We start from the raw sequence: 26,197 nt of genomic DNA, 5'->3' as shown, positions 1-26,197 counted from the left end.
TGAGGTTCCGTCCTGATGGTCTAAGAGTAGGTTATAAATACTGCACTCCTCTTTCCTCATCCTGTCAGCCACAAGTTAGCACTTCTGCTTTATCAATGACTTTGATGCATTTTTTTAAAAAATTAGAACCTCTTTTTCATATCAACAAATGTAACAGCATTTCATTTTTTTTAAAGCATCATAGTATATTGTGAATATGTCCCCTCCTTCATTTCACCTGCCCTGTGGCACTTTTGTTCTGGTTTACTTTCTTAGAGTGTTACTAGAGATGGTTCCAGGGCTCACACAAGCTCAACAAGAGTTCTACCACCGATTTTATCCCCAGTCCTTTATGTTGTTGTTGTTGTTGTTTTATTTGACACACAGTCCCATAAAGTCTCCAGACTGACCTTAAACTCAAGATCCTCTTGCCTCACCTCAAGAGTGGTTAAGATGACAGGTGTGTGCCATCCAGCCAGCATCAATCAATCCTATTTTATCCAAAATTTGGTTATTCCTAAACTTCCTGCCCCAAACATCTTTGTACAAATATTATTTTTGTCCATTTAGTCCCCCCCCCAAAAAAACAACCAAAAAGGAGAAAAATCCCAGGAATGGGATTTGTTCCTTATGTTTTGTTCATTTAGTTTCTTTCCCCCCCCCCCAAAAAAAAACAGGAATGAGATTTTTGAGGGTTTTATCTGTTTGTTTTGTTTGTTTGCTGTTTTTGTTTGTTTGTTTGTGTCAGAAAGGAAGCACAATTTTTAAGTTTAAAAAAAATTCTTACAGAATATTTTCTTTACTTTATGCCTGAAATTCATCAACCTCAAACATCGAATGTAAAGAAGGAAGAGGATGGGAGGAAGAAGGAGGAGGAAATGAAAAGGAAGGAAAAGAGGGAGGGCAGCAGCCGCCATTTCAGTGAAAAAAAAGTTGCATCATTTGCGTTTCCTGGATTAATAGTGGTATTACCAGCTTGTCATAAGCCCACAGGCCAGTCATCGTTCTTCATTAGTGGATGGGCTGTTTGCAGCCTTGGCTCATTTTCCTGTTGGCACCTTATGTTTTCCTTATTGATTTAAAAATCAATATACTTTTGTATTCTACAGTTTACAGCTGTTATGTTTTATAGCTATTTTAAAGCTACCAACTCCTTATTTATTACACACAATGCAGATGTTTTCTTCCCTTTGCTACTTGTTTTTATGCTTCAGATTTATTTATTTTCATTTAAGGTGTTTGAGTCTTTTTTTTCCTGAATGTATGCATGTATGAATGTATGTATGTGTGCCATGTGCATGCCCGGTGCCCACAGAAAACAGAAGGATCAGATCCCCTGGAACTAAAATTACAGACAGTTGTGAGCTGCCATGGGAGAACTGGGAACTGAACACAGGTCCTCTGGAAGAGCAGCCAGTGCTCTTCACTGCTGAGTCATCTCTCCAACCTACCGCATGCTGTTAGTGGTTCTTTAGTCCAACTGTATTATTCACTTCTATCTAGACCAAGAATATACCATCTGTAGTTTGGGTGTGAGAAACCAGTCCTTGAGGATGTCCCTTCTTGTTTGGTCCTCACCTTGAAATTAAGATGGTTGCAAAAAAGTTATATGTGACCTCTTGCTGATACCCATGGTCTGAATTGAGAGGTTTTCTAAGCACATTTAAATGAAGAAGAAAAAAAAATGAATGTCACACTTCTATGCTCAATTTTACATTTCATTTTATGTATAAAAACACTTTATTAAAGTAGCTACATGAGTCACTAAAATAAAAGTCATTAAATCCAAACTCTAATGCACCACTGATTTTTTTTATTAAAAAAATTAAAAAAAAAAAAAGAAAGACAGTTCCTATTTTTGGGCATTCCCTATGTGTCAAGACTATACTATATACCATCCCTCCATTCTGTTTTCTAACTCTTGCAACACTGCACCGTGTGTAAAAACCCATCCTACCCCAGATGCAGAAAACCTGACTCGGGATGACACAGGTGTCCCTCAGCTCCAGGGCCCTCCTCCTCTTCAGGGTGTCAGACTCCAGGTGCCCAAGTCTCTTACATGAAATGAATAGCCTTGGCATTGTATATACATATATATACCTCTAAATGACTATAATACCTAATTAGGAGGAAATGTGTAAGTGGCTGTAACCTTGCAGTGTTTGGGGGGAAATGATGAGAAAAGCATCAGCCTTGTCCCATGCAAGCAAGTCGTCAGTGTACCTATAGCCAGTGTAGAACCTGGGGTTACAGAGAATCGATTTCCTGTTTAACGTCATACAGTTGTGACACAGCCTGAACCTGAAACTGTGTCTAAACTCAAGGTACATGCCTTTAAATTCTTTTTTTTTTTTCTTCAATAACTCTGAATCCTAACCCCATCTCCAACCCCTGAAAGCAGCAGTGCCTGCATCTTCAGCATGAGTTCCCACAGTGGTCTGCAGTATCAGGCCTTGCCCCTAAGGAACCTCAACGCACAGACTCATGTCTCTGCAAATCTTTGTTCTAAGAGTAGTGAGGAACACACACTCTTCCATCTCTATAGATCCACATTACAGGGAAATCCAGTGACTCCCCTCCTGATACGCAGGGCAGTTTGCCTTGCAAAGCTGTCGCTTACGCTGGCCCTAACATTTGTCTCTTTGGGCTCATTAGTCATTTCTTATACAGCCAGCTTTAGCAAGTAAGCTGTCGATAATAACAATGCAGACTTATCAGTTCATAACACTTTATAACACTCTGGAAAGTAACAAAATGATATAAAAGAAAGCTGGCTCAGTCCAGCTCAGGTATGAGCTTGCAATCTGGCAGGAAAACTCCCCGCAAGGCTGAAGGCGCTGCTGTGCATGGTGTGATCCTGCTGGTCAGATCTGGAAGAGACACCGGTGGCCTTTGCAATGATGTCCCCACACATTCTGCAGCCACCTTTGCATGCACTGGGTGGACATCTGCTCCAACCTCTGAACAAGCTGGCCATGCACAATGGAGCTAGTCTCTTTTTTAATTTTGATTTGTATTATTTCATGTGTATGGGTGTTCTGCTTGCATGTATGTCTGTGTAACCATGTGTGCAGTGCCCAGGAAGCTAGAAGAAGGTATTGGATCTCCTGGGACTGGAGTTACAGACAGTTGTGAGCAGCCTTGTGGCTGTTGGAATTGAACCTGGATCCTCTGGAAAAGAGGCCAGTGCTCTTAATCATTGTGCCATCTCTCCAGTTCCAGAGGGATTATTTTTTTTTTAAGACCAAGTGGCTGGAATTGAGCTTTAATTCAGTCTCAACAGTGTTGGGATGTCACGTGAAAAGGGGTACATGATGTCACATGAAAACCGTTAATGAGCATTTGATCATGAAGATCTTAACTATACCATAAGAGGAGGCTAATGTTCTTGCCATACCAATGCCCCTGAACCCAGCTAAAGCCTTGACTTTTTGAAGGAAAGTGAAGTGGCAGTTTAGTGACAGTATAACTGTCACTCTTTGGCTGGAAAAAAAATACATAATGCAGAACCATTCTATCAGAGAGGTGGGCCTCCCCAGAGAGAAGACCACCTTATTATCACGAGGTCTACTTTTCTGTCCTTAAAGTCCTTGGAAGCCACTTTATTAAACAGTTTACATTTCAATGAGATCCAAAATCAATCCCAACTGGTCAGAAAATCCAATAAGAACAGGCATGGAAATTTATGTGTTTGTTTAAAGCTTGCTGCAGAACAATTACATGTAGCTCGCTTCTAATCATTTACTACATTTTATAAGTTACTAGACACTATAGATTTTTTTGAGGAGATAGGAAAATAAATTAAGTTCCTCGGATGTTGTAGTATGTCTGACAACACAAGATGAGAAGCTGCAAAAGCCTCTCAGGTTGCCTCTCTCTCTCTCTCTCTCTCTCTGTGTGTGTGTGTGTGTGTGTGTGTATGTGTGTGTGTGTGTGTGTGTGTGTGTGTGTGCGCGCGCACGCGCGCGCGCGCAAGTGCATTCTTCTCTTCTGCAACAAAAGGAGAGCACAGCTAAGAAACAAGAATATAACAGTCATCCACTGAAGCTATGCACAGACATCTCTGGAAAGGCTGTCTGCTAACTAGCCAAGGGCTACCTGAAAAACCATTTCAGGAAGTTGAAGAGTCATCTGAAAACAACAATAACACTGCAAGCCAGAACCTGATGTTCAAAGGCAGATTAGGTGGAAGGTGTTGTCGAAGTTCAGAGAAAAGATGGGTGTCTGGGAGTGACTTGGGAAGGCTTCCCAGATAGAATCGAATTTAATATGTCTCTTAAAAATGACTAAAATGTCAGTGGCAGGGACAGAAAACAAGAGGACATTCAGGAGTTGAGAGCTTGAGTCAAGGCTCAGCAGCAGAGTTGCCAGGGGGTATGTGAAAGAGTGATGGCTGTTACATTAAGATAGGGGTGAAGAAAAATAGAACTAAGGGTGAGGCATCTCTTCTGCAGCACAATAATGTCTTGATAGGTCCTAGTCCATAGTCTGCATTCTGGAAGGCTCATGGGGAACTTCAAAGCTTTATGTGTTCATCAGAAAGGCCCAGGGGCTCCAAGCTGGCACAGAAGAGCTTTGGGAATTTTGTATTAAATTTGAGGAGCATTGGGAAGCCCACAGTTCTTGCACAGAAGTTGATTCTACTGAGTCATCAAAGAGAGATTGAGACACTTTCAAACTATTACAACTGATAAACACTCAACAAAGTTAGAGAAATGTAAATTACCATATAAAACCCACTAGTCTTTTTATATACCAATGACACATAGTCTGAGAAAGAAATTAAATCAGATAAAACAATCTTATTCATAAGACTACAAAAGAAGGGGAAAAAAGTCATGGAATAAGCCTAACCAAGAAAACAAAAGATCTCTAAAATGAAAACTTTAAAACAGCAAAGAAGAAAATTGAAGAAGATAAAAAAGAAAGACCTCTCATGCTCATGGGCCAGGAGAATTAATATTGTGCAAATGGCTGTGCTACTAATGGCAATCTCAATGCAATCCTCATCAAAATTCCAACACCATTCTTCACAGAAACAGAAAATTGTCTTAAATTTCATGTGGAAGCACACAGACCTCAGAGAGCAAAAATAATCCTGAGCAAAAAGAATAATGCTGAAAGTGTCACCATACCAGATTTCAAGTTACAGTTCAGAGCCACGGTCAGAAAAACAGCATGGCACTGGTACCAAAACAGATATATAGATTATTGGATTATTGTAAAAGGCCTGGTGAGCCCACGCAGCTTACAGCCCCCTGATTTGTGACAAAGATACCTAAAATAAACATTGGAGAAAAGACAGCATCTTCATCAAATGGTGCCAGGGAACTGGATGCATCTACAAGCAGTAGAGGGGAGCTTCCACAGAAATCAACTCCAAGTGGACCAAAATCTTAATGTAAGACTTGAAACTATTTAGAAAACGTAGGAGAAGTACTTCAAAATAGGGGATAGGCAAGGACTTTCTGAGAAGGACAAAATTTACTCAGATATAAAGCCAAAAACTGACAAGCAGAACTCATGAAAGTAAGCCCTGCTTTTGTATAGCAAAAGAAAGTCAAGTGAAGAGCCAACCTGCAAAATACGAGAGAATCTTTATCACATACATCTGTCAGAATTCACAGTCTTAAGAGAATGAAAAGGAGACAAATGACCCAGTTTTAAAAGTCAGCCGTAGATCTGAACAGAATTCGCAAACACAAATTCACACACAGGCGCGTGCGCCCACACACACACATGCACACACATACACACACTCAAATTACCTATAAACACTTTCAAAAATGTTCAACATCCTTAGCCACCAGGGAAATGCGAAGTAGAACTTCTTGAGAATGTTATCTTGCTCCAGTAAGAATGGCTATCATCAAGAATACAAATGACACTAAATGATGCTGAGGAGGTGGAGAAAGGGGAATCCTTATGTCCTGTGGGAATACAAACTGGTGTAGCCACTTTGAAAATCAATGTAAGATTCTGTGCACTCTGCCCAAAGTTTGGCTATGAGTCTCAGTATATGTTTTGATACACTGCTGGGTCTTTCAGAGTCTTTCAGAGGCCCTCTGTGGTAGGCTTCTGTCCTATTCCCTGTTTTCTCCCTCTTCCGATGTCTTTCTCGTTTGCCTTTCTGAATGAAGATTGACCATCTTACCCAGGGTCCTCCTCCTTGATTAGCTTCTTTAGATGTAAAGATTTTAGTATGATTATCCTATATTATATGTCTAATATCCACTTATAAGTGAGTATATACCATGTGTGTCTTTCTGCTTCTGGGATACCACACTCAGGATGATCTTTTCTAGTTCCCACCATTTGCCTGCACATTTCATGATTTCCTGTTTTTAATTGCTGAGTAGTATTCTATTGTGTAAATGTACCACAATTTCTGTATCCATTTCTCAACTGAGAGACATCTGGGTTGTTTTCAGCTTCTGGCTATTACAAATAAAGCTGCTACAAACATGGTTGAGCAAATGTCTTTATTGTATACTTGAGCATCTCTTGGATATATGCCTAGGAGTGGTATAGCTGGATCTTGAGGTAGCACTATTTCTAATTGTCTGAGAAAGCACCAGATTGATTTCCAGAGTGGTCGTACAAGTTTACATTCCCACCAGCAATGGAGTAGGGTTCCTCTTTTTCCACATCCTCTCCAGCATGTGTTGTCACTTGAGTTTTTGTTCTTAGCCATTCTGATGGGTGTAAGGTGGAATCTCAGGGTCATTTTGATTTGCATTTCCCTGATGACTAAGGATGTTGAACATTTCTTTAAGTGATTCTCTGCCATTTGATGTTCCTCTATTGAGAATTCTATGTTTAGCTCTGTACCCATTTTCTAATTGGGTCACTTGATTTGTGAAAGAAGGAAGAGATAGAAAAACCTTGAAGGAACAGGAGCTCTACAAGCAGAGCAACAGAACAAAAAAAATCTAGGCCCAGGGGTCTTTTCTGTGACTGATACTCCAAACAAGAATCATGCATTGAGATAACCTAGAACCCTTGCACAGAATTAGCCCATGGCAGCTCAGTGTCCAAGAGGGTTCCCAAATAATAGGAACAGGGACCATTTCTGACATGAACTCATGGGCTGGCTCTTTGATCACCTTCACCTGAGGGGGGGAGCATCCTTACCAGTCCACAGAGGAAGATAATAAAGCCAGTCCTGTTGAGACCTGATGGACTAGGGTCAGATGGAAGGGGAGGAGGACCTCCCCTCCCCTATCATTGGACGGGGTGGGGGGCATAGGAGAAGAAGAGAGAGGAAGGGTAGGGTTGGGAGGGAGGGATCTATGACTGGGATACAAAGTAAATAAACTGTAATTAATATAAAATTAAAAAAAGAAGAAAGAAAAGAAAATCAATGTAGAGGTTTCTCAAGAAACCAAAAATACAACTTCCGTATTACCTGCGTATCCCACCACTGGGTATATTCTCAAAAGACTATATCCTACCATAAAGATGCTTTCACACCAATACTTATTTACGCTCTATTCGTAGTAGCAAGGAAATGGAATCAGCTGATGAGTCGATAATGAAAATGTGGTACTGTTCTAGCTTGTTTTCTGTTCCTGGGATAAATAACATAACCAGGAGCAATGGATGGTGGTGGTATGGGGGAGGGTGGGGGGAGAAGGATGCCATTTGGCTTACAGGTTACAGTCTATCACCAAGTGAAGCCAGGGCAGGAGCTTAGGCAGGAAACTCGGGGCAGGAAATAAAGCAGAGAAATACTGCTAAATGGCTTGCTTTTCATGGCTTGTTTAGTCTGCTTTCTCATGCAGCCCAGGACCATCTGCCCAGGAGTGGGATATCCCACAGTGACTGGGTCTTCCCAGACCCATCATTCATTAAGGAAATGTCCTCACAGACATGACCTCTGGCCAGTGTGATAGAGACAATTCCTCAATTGATGTTCCCTTTTCTCAGGTGACTCTAGTTTGTATTACGCTGACAAAAACCCACCAGCACTTTTGATCCCTTGTCACCCTGACATACAAATATCTGCTCAACCATAACTTCTCTTTCTTGTTTGCTGCTGAGATTTCGTCTTATTATCACAATATAAAGGATAATGTATCTTTTAAAATCCCATACTTTTTAAATTTTTCAACATTTCAGAAACCTAAAGTTCTCTTTAAAAATTCAATATCTCTAAAAAATCTCTCCACTGTGGGCTTCTGCAAAATTAAAAAAAAAATTACATACTTCTTACTCTGAGAGGGAAAACCCAGGACACGCTTACAATAAAAGCAAAGTGAAACCTAACTCCAATAATATAAATAGCTGAGTGTCTGATGTCTGGGACTCTCTCATTATCTTCTGGGATCAAAGGGGCATGGGTAGCCCCACCTTTCCTTCCATAACATACACACAGCTTGTCTGGTAGGCTCAGGCCAGCTCCACACCACACCTGATGTTATTCTTGGCAATCATCTCATGGTCCTAGCATGTCAGCATGCTGGGATCTCCATAGCAACTTGGGCTACACCTTCACCAATGGACTCCTAGCCTCTCTTCAGGGATTCTGTCCCTGCTGCATGGTGTCAACCCTCAGCTTCTTTCCATGATCCCTTCAATCTTGGTGTCTCATCTTCAATTGATGCTACACCTTCAATGGTGGCCTCTTCTAGCCTGCGTTCAGGGAGGCTCCAATGGTGCCACAGCTGTTCTATTGCAATCCCATGATTGCACAACCAATATCATATGAGAGACTCTTGCACATTACCAAGTTCAGCTGCCAACTTGAGATGCAGCCTTGGCCCCCTGTGACCATAGCTTCTGTGTGCTGACCCTAGGAAAACACTTCCTAGAAGTCTTTTTCTCAATTATCTTAGTCTCTTATTAATAACAGCTTACTTTTCTGCCCCAGCAATGCAGTATCTATTGTCTCAGTAAAACAAAGGTTTCACTTCCACATATTGTAAATTCAAATATATCACAGAAATAGCCGTAATTGTGTTTTTGAGGAGCTCTCAAACAGCCCCCTGAGACTTCACAGGCCAGACCTCCATTGTCTGCACTCTCTCAGCGTTATCTTACAAGTTCCCACAACAGCTTGTTAGGCTCTGGTAAAGCTTCTCCCAGAAGCCATGGGTTATTGGGTTATGAAATAAAAATCCCAGTGTCAGGAGTAGTCTATTTCCTGTGATTTTTTTTTTTTTTTTTTTTTTTTTTTTTTTGGTCAGAAAGGTCTCTAAGGCCCACAGCACAATAGAGGCAATTGTCATTGCTGTTGGTTGCTTACCAGAACTAGATGAGATGACCCTGTTGATGACTATGTCATAAATCTTTGTCATAGAACACAGAGAAATCAAGTTAGAGCTAGGCTGGAAGCTTCCTCCCTGCTAGCTAATCCTCATAATGCCAGAAGGTGGACTGCTAAGAGAACTGCCATAAGTAGTCTTACTCACCTATGAACCCTATATGTAACAATATGGACCAGACAGTCAAGGTAAGCCTACTAGTGCAATAATGCTAAATTTATTATGGGGGTCACCAATGGCTTACTGGTTAGATTTGATGAGTGCTACACAGGACGGCATTCATATCTAGAATTGTAAACCCAGTCAAAAGGCCATGACTTTGAAGGTCTCAGTATCTAATGGGAAAAACTATTGCTACTGTTTTGCTAAATGGCCACGATGTGTCTGTTAAGTTGCCTTCTAAATGTTTATGCCCATAGAAGAGTGCACTTTCAGCTTGGTCAGAGAAACTTATATGGGTGATGGTCAGTAATGATTGTAGATATTCCTAAGTGGTCAAAGTACTGAGAGTACATGACCGTTGAGTGTCCAGCCATAATGAGACATCTATATCACACCCTCCAAGGCTCAGGGAGCATGATGAAAAGAGCAGGAACAATACAAGATGTCACAAGTCTTCTTGTGCTGTTTGTTTTACAGTTGACTTGGGGTGGTGTTCACCTAAAACCACCTCTGGGCTCTCAACCTCACTGCCATGTCTTGAGCTCCACTGTTTTCTTCCCTTACATCACCTCCTATCTGAAATCCTTTTGCAATCTCCACCATGGTGTATCATCACCACTGTTGACATTCCCAGACTCCTTCCCCATCTGCTGTTCCTTATGTTGTCAGTCAAGATCAGGTTTGTCTATAAACCAAAAAAAAAATCTACAATAGCAGTAGGAAATGTACAGTACAGTAGCTTAAACATGCCAACATCTGAGAATAGACAATTTAATGAATCCCCAAACTCATGCAGAGCGTTGGCCTTCTACCAGTCTCTACTTCTCTATCCTTAAATAAAACACTCACCCTTACAGTCCAAGAAATCTTTTAGAGTTCCAGATCTTTGAATAAGAATTACAGGAGGCAATATGGGTCACAAAATAAAGAAAATGGGGAGGTCAAAGGACACATATCAAATTTCCATCAGGACAATTTTCAGAAAGAAGTTACATGACACTTACTTGCTAAATCTCTTGGCTAAAAACTCCATCTCATAGCCACAGGGAGTAATGGATTAAACAGTCATCATTAAAGACAACTCTGAGTTTTTCTATCAGAGAAGAAAGTATGAATGGATAATAACAGGCCACTCCCTTTGGAGATATGCCTAATACATTGGCGTGGTGATAATATCACAGATGTATGCATGTGTCCAGATTCACGGCTTATCTAATTGGGTATAATTGTTTTATACATAGTTATACCTCTGTGAAGCTAAAACAAAATGATGAATGGGCAGCCTGAGCATCATATATCACAAGTGAAGCCTAAAAAAAGGAGCTCTTGGCAGCCTCAGCTAGTGACACCTGTGTGCAGATGATGTTCACACTTCTCTCACTTCATCATTTTTGTCTTAAGGTTAAGTGCTGGGTTCCTCTCTCCTCTGTGTGCCTCCACTTGGCTGTTCATCCCAAACTCGACATCTTTAAAATGTAAATTATTGAATCACTTCCTCACCCTCCCTCTACTCTCTGCCCTTGCGGGTGTCCACAGCAGTCCCAAACTGTTTCATTCAACTCTACTGGCTTCCTACTGTGTGCAGTCTGTACTCCACATACATGGGATACACCATCGGACAAACCAGATCTGTATGCATCAGTCTTCCCCACTTCGTACTCACAGTCTAGCTTGCCACGGTTCTGGCCCTGGGTCCTCTTCACACACCCTCATCCTACACAAACTGGGTCAGGTACTGTGTCTGGGAAGGGCCTCTCATTTGTGGGTTCCAGACTTTCTAGAATATTCTTTCAACTGCATTTCTTTGTTGGAGCAGCAGTGCTTGACCAGGGTGATTTTGCTTAGTAGGAGATGGTTTAGCCATGGCTATAGACATTCATTAGTCACTGTTGGGTAGGTTCTGCTGTGTGTCCGGTAAGATTTGAGTGTATCCCTCAAAAATTCATGTCAGGAAGCTTGGTCTTCAGTGTGGTGAAGTTGAGAGTCCTTAAAATCTAAGGTGAAGCATGTGGGAGGCACTGCCCACCCAGGAGATTCATGCTAGTCTAACAGAGTGTTGGTTTTCATGTGATTGAAAACCAACAATATAATATAATATAATGCATGGCCTTCTTGCACATTTGACCTTTTGTCTAAGGTCAGTTTTATTTCTGTTTCCTTACCATAGTGTTGTGATGAAACCAGGATACTGGAACCATATACTCTTAAGCCAGAAACGTACGTTAATCTTTTTTTTTTTAATAAAGTATCTAGCCTCAGGTATTTTAATACAGAGAAAGAAAATGGCATGCCATGCATAAAAACCTAAGATGTGGACAAACCTCATGCAATCCGCAGGACAGTTGTATAATAAGACTACCTGGTCTCAGACATCAGTAGGGCTGACATTGGGGAGCTCTGCGTTAGAGCCAAATCATACCTAGCTTTTGGTGCCACTCAAATGTCATTTTCATAAAACATCCATGATTTCTTCTAGCTCAAAACTACTGTGGTTTGGATGAATGAGAATGAGCCCTATAGGCTTTATGAGCTTGAATGCTTGGTCTCCAGTTAGGAAGAAATTAGAGGTATGGCCTTGGTGGAGTGGGGGTGGCATTAGTGGAGGAGGTGTGTCACTGGGAGTGGATTCTATGGTTTAGAAAAAAATTCATGCCAAGCCCAGTCTCAATCTCTGTCTCCATCTTGTGGATCAGACGCAAGCTTTGAGTTTCTGCTCCAGTGCTATGCCTGACTGCCTGCTACATGATCCCCACATCATGATCATAGACATTAAAGGGCGGGATCACAATACAAAACATAAGCTGTCTTTGTCATGGTATTTCTTTGCAGCAATAGAACAGCAGCTAAGACATTTCTACCTACTTTTCTACTGGACTCCAAATTCCCCTGTGTGTACCTCGTGATGATCCTGTCCATGACCTATAAAAACCTACAAAGCTGGAGATGTGCCTGATTCATCCAAAATCCCCAATGCTAGCTCAGATCTTGGCTCACAGCCAAAGCCATTTCAGTATTTGCTATATGTATGATCAGGAAAAATCAAGTGACTATCTCTTTTCCCAGACTGCAGTTCCTGAGATCTGGGCAGCCTGGCGGTTTTTGCTTCAAAGGAGAAGCTTCCAGGATGCTTGTGGCCATGGCTGGCAGAGGCTCACCTGGCACTAAGCCATAAAAAAGAATCTACTTGTACCAGTCTGAAGGGGGAAAGCCTAATGGAAAACAAGACTAAACAAACTCAGCAGAGACTACAACTGCTCCACACAGGCTTCTTGCAAAACTAGTAACAAGCAAGAAAGACCTTTGCTTGCATGGGAACTTAACCAGCTTTGTAGTGAGTTAAGATAACTACCCCTTTTAACTTCCTTTCCCCTCCCCCACCACCACCACATTATTCAAACCAGGAGCCAACTGACTTGTCCCCAAGGTCTGGCTGTATGCTGTTCCTGGACCACCTCAAGATGAAAGGCTGAACTGACACTTGGCTGCAGTGAGATGGAAGGTTGTGTGTCAGCACTCACTCGTTAACTCAATCCTTTTTGGGCCAAGTCTTAGAGTTGGAAGCTGGCATGTCCTGACAGTCCTGTAAAACTGCTGAGCCTACAGAAAGCAGGTCCTGCTGACTCTAAATGTGCCAGTTTCAGCCTTCTCCTCTCAAGCTGCTCAGAGCAAGAAGTTCTGCCATGCACTAGTTTTATCTTGCCTGGCAGCTAAATGGCAAGGGTGTCTGTGGGGTCCTAGCTCTGAACTATGACAGCAGATACAGGAACACTTGAGGGGGCGGGGCTTTTTCAAAGGGAGTAAGAATCACATGAAGAAAGGAAAATGACTCAAGACTGCAGACAGAGACCAAGGCCCCAGAGCTTTGGGTGAGTTCCTTACTGCTAGATCTAGTCCATCTGTGACTATCTGTCACTCATCCAACTTAATACAGAGTGACCCTTGCACCAATAAGACTGGGTTTGTTCAATCTGGGCCCCATAGAGGCCCACAGAGATTGAACCACCAAACAGGGAGCATACATGGGACAGACCTAGGCCCTCTGCACATATGTAACAGTTCTTCAGCTCAGTATTCATGTGGGACTCCTAACAGCAGGAGCAGAGGCTATCTCTGACTCTGTTGCATGTTTTTAGATCCCTGTCCCCTAACTGGGCTGCCTTGTCTAGCCACATAAGAGAAGCTGATCCTAGTATGACTGCAACTTGATATGCCAAGGCAGGTTGATGTCCATGGGACGCCTCTATTTCTGAACCTTTTCTGAGGAGAAAGAAAAGATGGGAGGATGGGAGGAAGGTGGGATGGGAAGGAGGGACTAGGAGGAGAGGAGGGAAGGAAAGCTGCAGTGAAAAGTTAATTAATTAATTAATTAATTAATTAATTAATTAATTTTTAAAAGGCTGGGTTAGGTTAGTTCTCTGTATGCGTTTGTTCCATGTATATTCCCTCATGCACCAAAGCATGTTGGACATCAGATGTTGAGAGAGCTTGGAAAGTGTGGGTTTTCCCTCTATGCAGGATTCTGCAGGTATAATAGGGAAGCAAAGAGAGAGTAGGCTTTCCTTAGCAGAAATCCTATTACAGGGGCTGGACCATGTGACCCTTTCCTTCTTTAAGGCTAAGCCACAGTATGACATTCCATCTTTAAGTTCTGAATCTGCCAGTCCAACAGAAACACCACACCAGTCACAAGCCAAATGTAGAAATTTAGATGATAATAATAATAATAGTCACATCAGAAAAAAAATTTAAACTCAATAAATTTCAATAAGATATCATGTTGAACCAAATATATTCAACACATTATCAATTCAAAGTGTGCTCAATATGAGGACTTGCATAATTTTATGATAGGAAGTCACCATGTCACTTTTAGAATGCCTTCAACTGTGCTAGCCCTTTCCAGGTGCTCTGAGTTCTTGTTTTCAATGCTCCATTAGACCTTATGTTTATTTTGGAATGACTCAGCATCATGACAAGGCACCAGAGTATCATGTATACAACAGGAAACTAGAAGAGTTTCTGAAACATAATGAGATGGGGAAGTGTTATTTACTGAAAATGCTCTCAGGAGGGAAACTATCACAACCAGTTGAGAGCAGTCTTTTGAAAAGTTTGCCAGGCCAAAGATGAAGGTGGAAGCTGGAGAGGGGAAAACAGTCATGGAAAAAGTGAGGGTGATGGTTAATGGCCAAACATGAATGTCCCAGAGAGTTCACTGACACTTGAAAGTTACCTTCAATATCTTTCTAGAACCAAGACAGAGGACAACAGTGATTCAACTATTGAAAGGACTGGGAAGCCTCTTTGTTTAAAGAGAACATTAGGGAAATATGAACCACCCACAAGAAAAATGCCTGGCCATGATTAAAATTCCTCTTAGAAACAGAAGAATAGCTTACTCTGGAGTTATAGGTGGAGGAGGAAAGCAGGATCTTGTGTAATTATTTATACAAGCTGGTATGTATTTAATAAGTGTAAGTTACAAGTATAAGTTGACACTGTCTTTGATTTTTGCGGACTTTCTGATGTTTTTATAATGTATGCTCGTTACCTTGGTTATTTGAAAGACAAAACACATAGAAACCAACCAGAATTTCTCCAGTAGTATGAGCATCAAACATGTATCTGTGACTCTAGTGTGTGTTGGGGAGTACGCACATGTGTGTACACATGGGTCTTCCCAAGCTACCATGTGCTCCATAGCCCGACCTCAGACTAATAATCAGTAGATGCATAAGAAAGCTGCCTTCTCCACGATGACGTAATTACGTTCCTGAACTGTGTTAATCTGGCTGGAGAAAACTTTCTGTAGGCATCTGGGTTTGATTCCTAACCCCTCACATTCTCACTTACTTCTTGTAAGACAATATCTCTCTTGAATATTTCTAGGAGTGATTTACCTCTTCACTTTATGTGTAAATAAGGCAATGAATTGCCTCTGATCTCCAGGTTCCCTCTCCTAAGTCTCACCCCAAAGGTAAGGAAGCTGAGGTGGTTATACAGCCAAAGCCAAAACAACAACAACAACAGTTTTATGGCATCTAATCACACCAGGCTGATAGGACAGCTTTTTAGAGTCTCATTTTTTTCAATAGCCTGTTTCATATTATAGGGTTAACGGGGAAAAGGGAAGCTGACAGTAAATTGAAAATAGAAAGTTTAAGCTATTTCAGAAAAAAAAAAAACACCCAAGTAATGATTACTTGGAGTAATACTTAATACTTCCTCACTCTGAGCTCAGAAGTATATGTTGAAAAGGTAAGAACTTCTATAAGAAAATCATATAGGGGGCTGGAGAGAAGGCTCAGCTCTTAAGAGCACTGGCTGCTCTTCAAAAAGTCCTGGGTTCCATTAACAGAATCTACATGACTCACAGAGTCTGTTACTGCAGTTCCAGGGGATCTGATGCCCTCTTCTGGCCTCCATGGGCACCTGGCATGCACCTGGTGCACTTATATACATGCAGACAAAACACTCATACACATAAAATAACAATAAATAGATCTCAGAGGGAAAAGAAAGCCAAACATGGTAGGCCTTTTCCCTTCAGTGTGATGAACTGGATATCCTAACTCTTTTGCTCATAGAGATAACCCTAATTTGAAGAAGAAACCTTTCGAAATACTATTCTGTAAATTCATTGTGTAAAAGTGAAGCACATGGCAGTCTTCACAAACAAATGAGGCTTCATGAAACCCGGGGAGTGCCAAACTCACCCTGGCCTGGAGAGTTCTGCCACACCTAGAGACACAAGCTTCTATGCCAACATCTACGGGAGGAGCAGAGAGAAGAAAATAAAGCTCATACTCAAGGTGGGTGTGATGGCTAAGCTTGGTCAGCTTGATGGGATCTTGAGCCAAGTAAGAGACACCCATCAAGGCAGCTCTACCAGGCATTTCCTTACTGAAGACCAAGTCCCTCCTCAGAGTGGGAGGGCCCTTGCAGCATGAGGTCTAGATATAAAGAAGGGAAGCCAGTGCTGCCTGCCCTGCTTTTAGTGACCCTGCTGTTTTCCTTGCCACTGCTGCCATCCTCTGCTAGGATGGCCTTCTGGGGTGAAATGAAGACCAGCAGCTTTCCAGGAACCATCTGGGCTTTCAGCACCATATTGGGAGTGCCAAAGTGACCAGCTACATAGAATAAGCAGCTGTTTGGTTCTGAGCCTCTCCAGTATGCAGACTGTCATTTTCAGACTATCCACCTGCTACTGTGTGGCACATTCTCATAAACCTCCTCTTACACATATACTTTTCATCAGTTCTTCTAACGGAATCCTGCCTAATGCAGTGAGGAATAGCAACATGATTTCTATAACCAGATAGGACCCCAAAGGTCTTTATCTACAGTGAAGCCCCAATGCGCAGAATGGGGACAGCCAGGAAACCACTTGTCTCAATCTGAAGGTTGCTAGAGGAGAAGCTAAGACAATCACTTGAGAATTTGTGTACTAGTTGGACTTCATACAAATTGGGATTCTGTCTACTTGTGTATGTAGTGGAAAACCCTCCAAAGCAGTGGTTCTCAAGCTGCCAGATGCTGTGACCCTTTAATACAGTTTCTCAGATGGTAGTTGGTGACCCCCAGCCATGAAAATTTTTCATTGCTACTTCATTAACTGTACTTTGCTGTTTTATGAGTTTTTATGAGGGATATCTAATATGTGACCCCTGTGAAAGAGTCCTTTGTCCCCAGAACGGGTTGTGACCCACAGGTCGAGGTGCTCAAAAGGAAATTAACTGTGGAGTCAGCTTCAGTTGGTAATCAGCAGAGTGACTAACAGGGGAGTTTCAAGTTCAGCATGGGCCTTGAGGTACCTACAGATAAATCAATTTCTAATAAAAATGAGAGGTCCAGAAATACCAAATCACAAGAAAATTGGGCACATTCTGGCTCCTTTAATTTACTCTTATTACTGGGGGTTTTGTTTGTTTGTTTGTTTATTTTAAACAGGGTCTTGCTTTACAGGCTGCCTCTCCATCCCAAGTACTGGAATTGCAAGCATTGCCACAACTATCAGCTATTTTGGTACCTTTAACAATAGGTTTATGTCTGGATAAAACTTCCTAATTGCGAGGTCAGGGTAGATAACAAGGATTCTAGAAGTTTTTGTTATGTGTGGGTGGATGTGCCTGTGTGTGTGTTGTTTCGTTTTGCTTTGCTTTGCTTTGCTTTGCTTTGCTTTGCTTTGCTTTGCTTTGTTTAAGGGGAACACTGGTATGCCCTTCTTCTCTCTGGCCTGCTGGGATAAAAACAGCTCTCTTTCATGTACTAATGACCCATGATGTTCTGTTCAAGTACACAGAATCAAGCAACTATGGTCTGAACCCTCTGAAACTGTGAGGTGAAATAAATAATCCTTTCTATATGCTGTTCCTGTCAGGAATTTAGTCACAGCCATGCAGAGCTAGCTAGCTCAGGAAAATGGTGTCAGAGAAACTGGCTTTGCTGTGAACGAGTCTGAGCACATGTTTCCCTTGCTCCTTTGGCATTAGCCTTTGGGGTGAGGCAGAGTGATGTGCTGAAGAAATATTCTACCAGCCGGGATTGAAGTTACTAAAACGAATCAAAGTCAAAGATTCTTGTTTTGTTAAAAAGAAACTAATATAATCGTTCAAATATTTGTAAGTCCAAAGAAAGTCAATAAAGAAGATAAATGCTACCCAGAAAATCTGGGCTGTAACAGGTAAACCCACAGCCAACATTCTACTCATGGGGCCCTTTGAAGTGTTCCCTCTAAGACTAGGAATAAGACAAGACTATTTAGTTTCCCAACTTGCACTCAGCTTAGTATTGAAGCATTCTGGCAAGGGAAAGAAAGAAATGACAATTAAATCAATAAAAAAAGAATATGCTAAATTTTGCTGCTTTGGGGTGATGTTAAACAGCATGTAGACAACCCTGAATACTCCATAAACAAATATTAGAGTGTGTAACAAATTCAGCAAAATTTCTAGATACAAAATATACACACAAAAATCAGCTGCACTTCTTTACCCCAAGAAAACTATCCAAATTGAAAACCAATCTCATTTGCAATAACATCAGAGAAATGAATACACAATTCAAGTCTTAAAATTATATGGAATCAGACAAGACTAAATAGGTACCCCAAAAATAAAAAATAAATACTTAAAATTTTGAGGAAAAGAAAAAAAAATGTTGCAGGCTTCCGGGTAGCCAAGCCAGTCTGCCCTTGCTGGTAGGTGTGGTTACAAACCATCCCAGTTGCTGTTTCCTGCCATCAGTTCTAGCCTGCAGAAAGGAAACCACCCTGGTCCTGTCCCCTGGTACTCCTCTCTCACAGGCTCACTGGAGATGGCCTTGATATGTGGTATGTTTCATCCCTATGGAGTACAATCTTCTGGCATGCTGGGTGGTTCAGTGTGCCCACCTCCTCAAACTGTAACCCCTTAGTCTGCCGTCTGCCAGGGAAGTATCTCAACGTTTCTCAGATGAGATGTTGTGTTTCCTAAGCCACGAGACGACCTGGCAGTGTTTGTCTCTTTTCTAGCACGCACTGCCTGGACCCAGCTTAGCCTAAGATAGAAATGTCCTTGGATGGCATTTTGCTTTTTATTGAATAGCTCAGAACACATCTGACTGCTGATCTGGCAGGGACATTCCCTCCTTTAGCCAACCGAGATGTTCCTGAGTGGCCTCTGTTGCAGCTTAACCCCAGGTCTAAGTTTGGCAGCAGAGATGGGTGGACATGGATCATGGCATGGGCGACTGTTACCTTGCTGTCTTGCTCCGTGGAATGCTAGCATGCAAAAGGAAGGGAAGAATTTCTCAGAGCAGGCCAGTGCCATCAAATCCTGGGCTCCATATTCAGTGTTTTCTGTAAAGTATGGCAAAGCCTGAAGGCTGCTTTGCAGCCCTAACATCTAACATTTTAGAATTACTTTCATCTTTGCTTTATTAGCTTGTAATGCATACATGTAAACTTTCTGTGTGTGTGTGTGTGTGTATGTTGCTAATGATGAGATTCACAATCTCACACACAGTAGGCAAGCACTGTACCTCTGACCTATATGCCAAGCCCCATATTTAACTTAATAATAACTGCTTGTAATAATCAGCAGGGTTAGGCAAATGGGCCAGAAGATCATGATGCTCATCTCAAAAGGGAACTCCAAAGGAGGGAAAATCCTCCAAGTCAAAGCTGGTTCCTCAGAAAGAAAGAGAAAGCTGGTAAGGCCCCAGCAAGATTCACCAAGAGAGAACAAGAAAACTGGAAAAGGAGAACCCAAGCTGCTGACCCATCAGTCACACTGAAAGATAATAAAAGGATATTATGGACATTTTGTACCAAGTTATTTGTCAACTTATACAAATTCCTTGAAAAAAACAATATCAAGAATAGTCTTCAATAGTCCTGTATCTGTCAGAGTAATTGAATGCGAAAAGAAAATTCTAGCCTCAATGTGTCACTGAAAATTCTTACAAATGTTTATAGCTGGATTATACCCATTTTATACGAACTCTTAGAAATAGACAATAAGGGTGCCCTCTCCAGGTGTTTTATGAGATCTTGATACTCTACATTTGGGTAGCATAAGAAAGTACAATTACAGGCCAAATTTTACCAGACTATGACACAAAATACCAAAAATAACTATTAACAACCCAAATTCAGCAAGTGTGGCATGAACATGGAATATTCTTCACAGGTTCATATTTTAAGCACTTGATCCCCAGTGTGTAGTGATATTTTGAAGGACATGAGACCTGGATCAGTCACCAGGATCAGGCCTTTGAAGGTTATGCCCGTCCCTGATTCCAGGTGAAGTCTCTGCTTCCTAGTCTACTCTGAGGAGAAAACACTACAGCACACACCCCGATCACCAGCTGCTCCTACCAGGCCTCTGTGCTCTGATGGAAGAAGACCCCCCAACAAGTGAACCCAAATAAGCCCTTCCCCCCTTGGGTTGTTTCTGGTCACAACATAAAAGCGACTAATACATCAGGCTTACTCAAGGAATCCAAGATTTGTTTAGCATTCAAAAATCAATCTGTAGATATGGTTCACTTTGTTAAAAGAATGAAGGTCAAATATATAACTATAGCATTAGGTTTTAAATGCTATTTGATAATGCTTTGCCCACTCATAATTTAAAATTAAAAAAACAAAGAAACCTTAGCAGGAGCTGGGGCAATGACTCTGCTGCTGCAAAAGCGTGTGGATATGAGTGTGAGTCGCAGCACCCATGGGAAAAGCTGGGCACAGCATCATATGCTTGTAATCCTAGTTCCAGCAAAGTAGAGACAGGCAGGTCCTTAGAGCTCACTGACCAGCAAGGCAACACAAATTGGAAGTTCAGGTCCCAGGGACAAACCCTGCCTTGAAAGACCTAAGGTAGATGGCTCCTTAGGACAGATACCAAGATTAATCTCGGCATACACAAATATATCCACACAAACATATACTCATACATTTACACAGAGAGAGAAATGCAGCACAAAATGTCTTCAAGAAGTTGAAACTAAAAAATGTACTTCCTCAGTGTGAGTTTAAAAAAAATTGCAGCTAGAAAAGTATTTCACACTCAGTATTTCAAGTTTTCCATGAGTTTCAGAACAATGCATGCCATTCATTGTTCCTTCCTGCAACTTTTGAGTTTCTGTCTCATTCACTAAAACAAAGTGATAACAAAAAATATGGAGTTTGTGTAGAAAAAAAAATGTAAAACCTTCATTTGGAAACAATGGTTTATGTCATAAATTATTCCTATAATCTGCAAACTACTGAATTTAATGACTAAATTCAGTATGGTGATTGGATGTAAGGTGAACATACGAAAGTCAGTTAAGAGGTTGTCCTAACAGCTTAGAAGTTGGCTTCTAAGTTGAAAATGAGGCTTCGTTGGTCAAGCGCTTGCCTGATCCATCCCCAGCATAGCACCAAATCAGGTGTAAAATTCCAAGTTGGGATCCATATTTGAGCATGAGTCACTTCTCTTTCTGGGACTGAGTGATCTTACTAGTAATTTTTTTTCCTGTTCTTATCCATTAAACTTCAAATTTCATGATTTCATCATCTTTCTTTGCAGCTGCATAATATTCCATTGTATGTATGTATTACACTGGTTTTTTTGAAGAATCTGTTTGGCTATATGATTTGCTGTGTGCTCTTTTGTGCAAGGGAAGTGACTTTTGGCCAGCTGAGAACATTCATGGGTGGACTCTGAGGAGATGAGATAGAGGCCCACACAGAAAGAGACATTGCCTTTTGGATTGACATCGCTGCACTGATCTTTGTGCTTCAACATAACTTTGAAGAGAGAAACGTTCTAGAGAACTTCTTTGGGCAATCCAGCTGAGTATTGCAGCTTTCACTGACTTGTTGTGCTGATTTGTTCTTCTGCTTGGTGTTGGCCTTTGGACTGGACTGCTGGTATCCTGATGACTGAGTTTGGTAATCCCTTAAAGACCCATCAACCCTTATCAGCAGGAAGTAAATAAAAGAGATCTACAGCTCTTCTCTACTAATATCTCATCTAAGGTGGGGGGACACTGTTAGAAGGGAGGCAAAGATGTTTAAGAACCCTAAATAAAATAGGTTTAATGAAAAATCTCAGCCTACACTACACTTTCATTATCCATTCATCAGTTAAGAGATGTGTTGGTTGATTCCGTTTCCAAGCTATTGTGAATTGAGCTGCGATGTTCAATGAACATATTCACTGAACAGGTATCTCCATAGTATGAGATTAAGTCCTTTGAGTATATGGGAAAGCTGAGTCATATGGTAGTTCTAGTTCTTTGAGAAATCTCAGACTGATTTCCACAGTTCCTGAGCTAGTTTACACTCTTACCAACTGTAAGAATTCCCCTCCTCCCACATCCACACTAGAATCTGTTGTCTTTTGGATTCCCAATTTGGGGCATTCTGACTGAGGTAAGATGGAATCTGAAAGTAACTTTAATCTGTATTTCCCTACTACCTAAGGATATTGACTGGTGTTTTGTTTTGTTTTGTTTTGTTTTGTTTTTACATTTTCAGCCATTTGTGGTTTCTGTTTTAACAACCTTTTGTTCAGTTCCATGGCCCATTTTTAGTTGAGTTGTTTGTTTTCTTGATGCTTAGTTGTTTAAGTCCAGTGTACATTCTAGACACTACTCCTCTGCCATATATGTAACTGGCCAAATTTTCTCCCATTCTTTATGTTGGCTCTTCACTCATTTCCCTACTTCCTATCCTTTATAGAAGCTTTCAAATTTCCTGAGATCCCATTTATGAATTGTTGGTCTCATTTCCTGCATGAGAAGTCCATAGCTGTACACGATCTCTAGGTGACCAAACACAGTCTAATCTTGTGTTCAAGCCTGCTCCACAAAATATGCTGTAAGCCTGGTCAAAAGCCCATGACTAGAAAGATTATAGACCCTAGCAGGGGAAACCTACGGTTTCTTGTCAGGTATTTGATGAAAGCTAATACCATGTCTTATGTCCTCTCTATTGTCCTCCAATGGCTTTAGTGAACCTTAACTACTACATTGGTGTGTGGTTTATTTAGCATTTTGTTAGAAGACAAAGAAAAGGCTGTGATCTTGTTGTTGGGTTAACTGGACCACACACACACACACACACACACACACACACACACACACACACACAAAGCCATAAAAGTCTCTATGAGCACCAAAGCACCAGAACACCAAAGAGGGAACCAACAAACAGCCAGTAGTGACCTTGAGTAACTCAACTTTTGGAGTCTGCAAGTGACAGATGTCTTCTTAAATTTCTCAGAAATCTAAGGAGAAAATTAAATTTCCCAAAATTACATATGAGGTGAGAACCTGGGTTGTTTTGCTCTCTGTAGAAGAAAAGTTCCATTGTCTATAGATTTGAGAATATCCGGGTTATAATTCCTCTATCAATAAATAACATCTTTCAGAAGCTATGATACCCTAGCTTCCAAAGCATTTTCATTTTTTATTATACCATTTCAAATATAATTTGTTACTGTTTTGCTCTCTGGATCTACCTTAGAAAGGTGATATATTTTCTCTAAATAATATGTTTGGAGGCTTCTAAAAAGAACCAATTCACACTTAGAATAGAGATATGTAATCATTTTTTCCACAGGTATTAAATACACCATCCTCTTTATAATAAAGTAAACATTTAACTTGTTTGGAGTATTATGTTTCAAAACTTAAATTTCTGGACATCTTTATTGGGAGAGTTAGTTCATACCCTGCAGTAGTGTTGCCCTGTGGCTTCCAGGCCTGCTCTCCTTGGATGCTGTGATGAAGGGACAGAAAAGTAAATAAAAATTACAGCAACCATTTGTCTCCCTCTGTAAATGTGGACCTGGAGCCTCTATGGGGAGAATAAAGGTCATCTGTGGTGCACAGGAACATTTCAATGGCTTTTGTTTTGCCAAGGAATAATTTTTTGTGTGTTTTTCCTTCCCTAGTCTGGAGTTCATTGTAAAATTATCTATTTCTCAAAAAAAAAAAAATCCTTCCTTCTTCATTGCAAAAAGCACTTGCAAAGATTTTCCAGATGCAGCCCACAGTAACTAAGGCAAGAGGCTCTATGTGTGAGCAGAGCATGGCGCCCATCTGAAATTCCTTGCGGACATAGCTAGTGCCAGGTAGACTGCTGGAGAGTGAAAGACACGAGTATTTACAAATCTGGAATGAATATTGTTTTAACAATCCATGTTATTCATTAATGAAACAGTAGCAGAATTGTGAAGTTAATGCAAAAGAAATTGGAGACAATGTGTGTACCCAGGCTTCAAAAGAAATATACTGGAATGAGATTCTTGACATAAAAATTTGGTTCCTGGCCAACAGGGCAATAAAACCATAACCTTTGTTAGCTTTTATTTTCTTATTCTTTATACCTCTGTGAGTGCACATGCATGTACAGCTACATGCATGTGCATTATATGTATGAATGCAAGCCTACATATGTGCACAAGTAGAGGTTAGAGGATAACTTGCAGGAGCCAGTTCTCTCCTTCCATAATGGGTTCTGGGGATTGAACTCAGATTATCCAAATTCCAGTGTAGAAGCTTTAAAGAGTTGCACTACTTGGATAGTTCTTGTTATCTTTTTGAATGAAGAGAAATTATAGCAACATTACTAAGAAGAAGTTAATGCGCCTGAAAATATTACAGGGTAGACAATCTCATGCATGTTTTTATGTCTTTGTGCCTCTATTAACGATAAAATTTAAAAATCATTTCCCCTGGTAAGTCTATAAATTAGCATTTCATTTCACAGAATCTGTACCCTGCAGTACCCTGTATCAAATGGTCAGTGGGACAATTGAAAGCATGGTCTTCCTTAAACACATGGGGTCTGGGTATTTCTCTTCGCATCAGGAACATACAAAGAAATAAAATCAAATATATTTTAAGCATGTGAATACAAAGATTTAGTATTTTCAGTCTATAAGTGCTCATCACTTTTCCTGTGTTTTTTTTTTAATTTATAGGTATATTTGCTTATTTATTTTCACAACAAAGGACTCTAAGTCTGTCTTGCTCACCTAGGAAGTTATGCAAAAGTTATCAGATCTCACTTTCTTTGCAGTCGCTGTTGTCTTCTGAGAGATCAGGCCTCATGAGAAGGAACAGAAGTTTCAGATCATTCCAGCCATTCCCCGAACTGTCAGCCCAATGCAAAGAAGATGCTTATGGCACTATGAAAGAAAGTTAGAACAAATGTCCAGAAAAATGGGTGAGGCCAATGCTGAGAACAGCAAGACAAAATACTCTGCCTCTGCTCTGAAAGGTGGTTAATAAAAAACAAAACAAATACTAATATTGCCCACATGGGTCTACCACGCTGTGAATAATTACACATGAGTATAAACTACAGATTTTGGGAGAAACTAGGTACTCTATTGGAAGTTCCATGGGACAACACATTCTCTGATGATTTGGAACACCAAAATGAAGAATGCACAGAAAGATCACATGCAAGAGTGACCGTGGCAGAAGCCATCTCAGAGAGATGAAAGCACACACATTATAGCATGGAGTAGCCAATCCCATTCTGTAATGAAAAGGCCACCCCTACCTCTTGAAAGAATGTTTGGAGTAAAGCAAAGATGACCACAGAAATTGACAGATGCAAATTTGGTGTCCATTGACAACTTACTGTCCAGGCTGGTTTGCAGTCTTAAAACTCAAGCCACAAATGTTAGTACATATCAACACCAGGAGCACTAACCTAAATAAGGGTATTTAGCCCTATGGAGAACAGAGGGAGCTGAAGACACCCAATCCCGTTGAAAGTGGGTAGACTGTATCCAAGACCTGCTTGTTGGCCCTTGGAAACAAGGATTGACCTGTGCCAAATCTTTGGCTTGGTTTTTGAAGCTAAAAAAAAAAAAAATCTCAATTTCTGTGTGTACACATTTAGTTCTGTGTGCTTTTCAAAGTAAGACTGAAGTATTTTAGAAGATTGGTACAAAGGGGAAAAAAATCTACACCTACAACCCAATGGTTTATGACCTCTGTGTACATGGTTTCCTATTGACACTGCATCGTTAAAGCTCTATAAAAATCCTTAACCATCTGGTCTCCATCCCCAGACAATGCCTCCAAATTTTCTCTTGCTCTCTTGTTTCTCTGTATGGAAGACTCTCTGCCAAATGTTTAATTCAGTCTCTCCTAAGATTTGCCTTTCAAATCATATCTTGGCGCGGTCCTCTGCAGGCCTTGCATGAATAATGCTTTACCTGTGTCTGACCTTGGTATCTACAAAATACACTCCACTCTGGGCCTGGAATCCCTTCTATTGCTTGCATAGAAAGAAGTGGGGG

The sequence above is a fragment of the Psammomys obesus genome, unplaced genomic scaffold (genome assembly GCF_907164565.1).
Source record: "Psammomys obesus unplaced genomic scaffold, mPsaObe1.curated_primary_1811, whole genome shotgun sequence".
NCBI classification, from domain to species: Eukaryota; Metazoa; Chordata; class Mammalia; order Rodentia; family Muridae; genus Psammomys; species Psammomys obesus.
The sequence above is the reverse complement of the archived record's forward strand: the minus strand, read 5'-3'. Positions refer to the sequence as shown.